Source organism: Sciurus carolinensis, chromosome 14 (genome assembly GCF_902686445.1).
Source record: "Sciurus carolinensis chromosome 14, mSciCar1.2, whole genome shotgun sequence".
Lineage (NCBI taxonomy): Eukaryota > Metazoa > Chordata > Mammalia > Rodentia > Sciuridae > Sciurus > Sciurus carolinensis.
Window position 1 is genome coordinate 44,016,625 of NC_062226.1, and position 4,944 is coordinate 44,021,568.

Consider the following 4,944-nt stretch of genomic DNA (forward strand, 5'->3'; position numbering starts at 1 on the left):
TATAATGAGTGATTCAAAATATGCAAACTGTTCTGAGGAATAAGATCAGCAATTGTATCTTGCTTGATCATTTACATCAAGAGTAACTTGGATCATATGTTTCTTTTATATGAACAATGCTTTGCTTTCTCTTTTATAATAGAAACCTTTGACATTTACCTTAGTTCTACCAGGAAAAGAATTTGGAATAAAAACTTAGATCTCAAGGATCTTCTTGGGACAACACTGAGCCTCAATTCCATGAAAATAAATTCAACACAAAATGGAGGAAACTCCAGTGAATTGTTAGCTCTCTGACAAGGAGCAGGTTCAGCCCAGGGTACAGGGAGAAAAGTGTTGGGAGAAGCTCATGCAACAGAGATGCAGAGCCAGCAGCAGCAGAAGTAGACCACTGCCCGTGCCCAGGGTACCACTGCAGGAGAGAGAAAGTAGTTACAGGAGAGCAATCAGAAAAGAGAAAGAACAGTGTATTACAAAAGTTAGGGTTGAAGAAAATTCAAGCATAAGAACTTGAAGCCAAGAGCACAAATAATACATGTAATAAGCCCAAGTAATATGATTAAGAAACATCTGTAAAATGAGTCATGCTCATTGATAAAAGGGAACGAGATTTCTTAAATGCTGCTTCTTACCATTTCTGGAGCTGGCACTTCTGGCACTAAGGTAATTAAAGGGGGACCATTTGTAATATAACTCAACCCTGAAGGAAACAAACTTTTTTCTTTTCATACAAAAAGCAAGCAATAATAGCTTGGAAGATTGGATGGTATGTTAGCTATTTCAGTACTGTCCTGGAACTCAGGCAAGAGATGTCACTTATCCATTCCCTGTTCTTTAGAGGGGAATGCCAATGTAAGAAACTAACACAAATAAATACATGAAGAAAATACACAGGTGCCTCTGTCCCTCGTGATCCATTGCACAGTGTTGTCACACATGACTTGTCACGATAAACATCTGCTTTCATGATTCATATCATTCAGGGCCCAGAGAAATGCTTCCCACAACTCATGCCCTGTAACTGCTGAACAAAAGGCAAGAGTGTCTGAGTTTTGTGAAGATCTGAGGATTGTGCCGCTGCCAAAATCAGAGAGAGACACTGCTTTAGATAGCAGGGAGTGTTTGAGTGGCAGAAGCACTTAGGTAAGAGAAGAGACAAATTAATTAACTTGTCAGATCCTTCCTTTCAGATAACATGAATGCAATAGATTCTTGCATAATGAAGTATAGTTTCCCAGGAGTACCAATCATCTATTTTCTTGCTTTCTTCATGTTCCAATTTGTAGTTCAGAGGTACTTTTGAATTAAATTCATTTTTAAAAATCAAACATGGTTGCTTAAGAACATTTTGCAACATCACGAATTTTGTATTAGTTTTAAATTTGTATATGTATAAGCTTAGTGTAATAGGATTAAAATATTGGCAATTAGATGAACAGAGAACATAAGAAGTACAAATACTTCCATTATCATAAGAATAATCAGATTAATTAAACATCAAAATATTTAAAAGTTCAACTTTGGAGTGGGGGGAGGGAAAAAATAACAGAATGAGTCAAAAACTATTACCCTATGTAAATGTATGATTACACAAATGGTATGCCTCTACTTCATGTACAAACAGAGAAACAAGATGTATCCCATTTGTTTCCAATAAAAATAAATTTAAAAATAAATAAATAAAAAATAAAAAACTCCCCCACAAAAATCTTCAACTTTATTTACTAATTTTATTTTAAATGTTCACATTTATTTATTATAGTTTGTATGTTTTCCTTTATGTTGGATAAATTTAATAATACCAAATATTGATAAATGTAGCATTAGAAAACTTTTTTGAAGAGATATATGAAAAATAATGTCATTTAAAAATTTATATTTATCTTAATGCAAATTTTTATGAAAATATATCTAGGTGTTGTATACTTTATATTTAATTGTTTAATGCTTTAGCATGATTTTTCTATTGCTGCCACAACAAATTATTGGTTTGGTGGCTTATGAAAACACAAATTTATTACCTTAACATTCTGAAAGTTGAAAGTAAGTCCAAAATGGATCTTACTGAACTGAAATCTAGGATACATCTCTTTCTAGAGTCTCTTGAAGAATCTAGTCCTTGCCATTCTAGCTTCTAGAAGCCACCCACCATTCTTGATTCATGGCATTGTTTCTCTATCTCCAAAGTCAGAAACAACAGGTCACACCTTTTGGATCCCAGATGTTATTTTATGTTATTTTTATGATAAAACTCAAAAGACTTAAAATAAGCATACTACAGTGATGCAGACACATCAATGTTTATAGGATCTCAACTCAACTCACAATGCTAAACTATGGAACCAACTAGGTGCCCTTCAACAGATGAATGAATGAAGATATATACATATATCACATTTTCTTTATCCATTATATATATACATGATGGAATATTACTATGCTTTAAAGAAGAATGAATTTATGGCACTTGTTCGTAGATGGATGGAGTTGGAGAATATCATGCTAAGACAAATAAGCCAAACCCCCCAAAAAATTAAGACCAAATATTTTCTCTGATATATGAATGCTAATTCACAATAGGAATGGGGGGCACTAGGGAAAAATAGAGTTACTTTAGACTAGGTATAGGGGAGTGAAGGGAAGGGAAGGGGCTTCAGGGTAGGAAGGATGGTAGAGTGAAACAGACATTATTACCTCATGTACATATATGATGATATGACCGATGTGATCCTACATATGTACAATCAAAAAAATGAGAAATTATACTCCATTTATGTATGATTTATCAAAATGTATAAATGCATTCTGCTGTCATGTGTAACTAATTAGAACAATTTTTTTAAATTTTAAAAATGAGGAAAAAAAAGTAGATTTATCTGACTACAGCTGAGAAAGGTTCTACACTTTTAAGGACTCATGTTTAGATTGTGCCCCTTAGGATAAAGGATAATCTCCCTCATCTCAAGGTCCCTAACCTATATTACATCTGCAAAGTCCCTTTTGCCCTGTAAAAGGGTCCAAAGTTTAAGACATGGAAATTTTTGAAGGGTTATTTATCTACCATAGTGTTATTAATCTACCATAATCATTGAGAATGAGTACCAGCCAATATTATGACATCAAATGTGAAGTTCAAAAGGGAAAAAATGTGTAGGGAGAAAAAATAAAATATTTTTTTCTTAATTTTTAAATTTATTTTTTGATTGACATAAAAATTATATATATATTTGTAGTATACCATTTGATGTTTTGATTTATGTATACACTATGTAATGTTCAAATTGGGCCAAATATATCTATCTCCTCAAACCTTTATCATCTTTTTGTGGTAAAAACAATCAAAATTTTTTCTTCTACCATTTGACATATAAAGTATGCTATCATTTATAATCTTCTAACTGTGCAATAAAACACCAGAACTTTTTTTTTCCTGCTTAATAATATAAACCTTTCCCCATTTCTCTCTTTTCCCTACTTTCCCCAGCCTCTGGTAATCACTATTGTACTCTAAATTTCTATGAGATCAACTCTTTTAGAATCCATATATGAGTGATATCATACAATATTTATCTTTCTGTACCTGGTTTCTTTTTCTCATTATCCAACTCCCATTACTAATAGCTCCCTGAGAAACACAATTTAAAAAAAGAAAAGAAAGAAAACTTTGTTTAATCTTTTTTTTTTTTTGGTAGAAATTAATCATTGAGGAGTTTCAAATAATACTTTTAAAGGAATTTTTCAGGTTAATGATTTAAAGATGATTCCTCAGTCAGAGCATTGGTTGTTAAACATATTCATCACTGGGTGAATGCAGAGCCACAGATACTGCAAGGGAGTCCAGTTTGACATTGTGTTAGTCAGGTTTCCCTTACCGTAATGCATACCTGAGATAATCAACTTAAAAAGGCGAAAAGGTTCGTTTTGACTAATAATTTCTGAGGTTTCAGTCCATGGTCACTTGACCCTGTCTCTTCGATCCTGTGGCAGCACAGCCCATCATGGTGGGAGTACATGTTCACCTTGTAATAGGCAATTAGCAATGAAGGAGATAAGAAAGGGCCAGACTCCCAAAATTCCTTTCAAGGGTACATACCCAATGACCTAACCTCTTTCATAAGTCCCATATCCCAATAGCATCACACACTGGCAGCCAAGTCTTTAACATGTAGGCTTTGGTGGAGGTGGAGGGGCACTTCCAAACCACAGCAGATACATAGTTCCCAAAGATCATCAATGCACACAACTTAAGGCAAACCAGGAGTAGCATCAGCCTGGGGCCATCCGAGATGAGATGACAAAGAATGGAAAGGAAAGAGTTGAGCCCAGTAAAGTGATGGCCAACCTCAGAGCAGGCAGTAATGACAAGACCTAACAAGCAGGTAGATGAGCAACAGTCAACTACCACTGAGGAAGCATGTATCCCGGGGACAGATTTGAGTCACAAGGGTGACTATACCAGTGCTTCCCAAAAGTTAACGTGCATATAAGTTACTTAGGAATCTTATAAAAATGCAGATTCTGATTGAGTCTGAGGTAAGGTACATTCCTAACCAGATCCCAGCTGATGCTGACACTGCTGATCCCTGAGCCACATTTTGAGTAGCAGGGCTCCAGAAGCCTTGTGTCATGAGACTCAGAGAGCCCCACTTATCAGATCTGCAGCAAAACAGGTTTAAGAATTTGGAGAGTAAAGTGATGCAAACCCAGAGTGTTGAGGTGGCAGCTATCCCTGACTGCACTCAGATACCTTCCTAAGGAGTGGTGGGGCTGATCCCGTGGGAGGCTGGCAGCGGTAGGCTATGGAAGGGGTAAGGCCACAGAGGTTGGGAGATAGGCAGAGACAGAGCAACAACATCCTGCTGTTTTTGAATTTGCACATAGTAGAATAATAACAGCAATAAACTGCTACACAATATCTGTGTTCTCAGTATCTTGAAGCCCTTT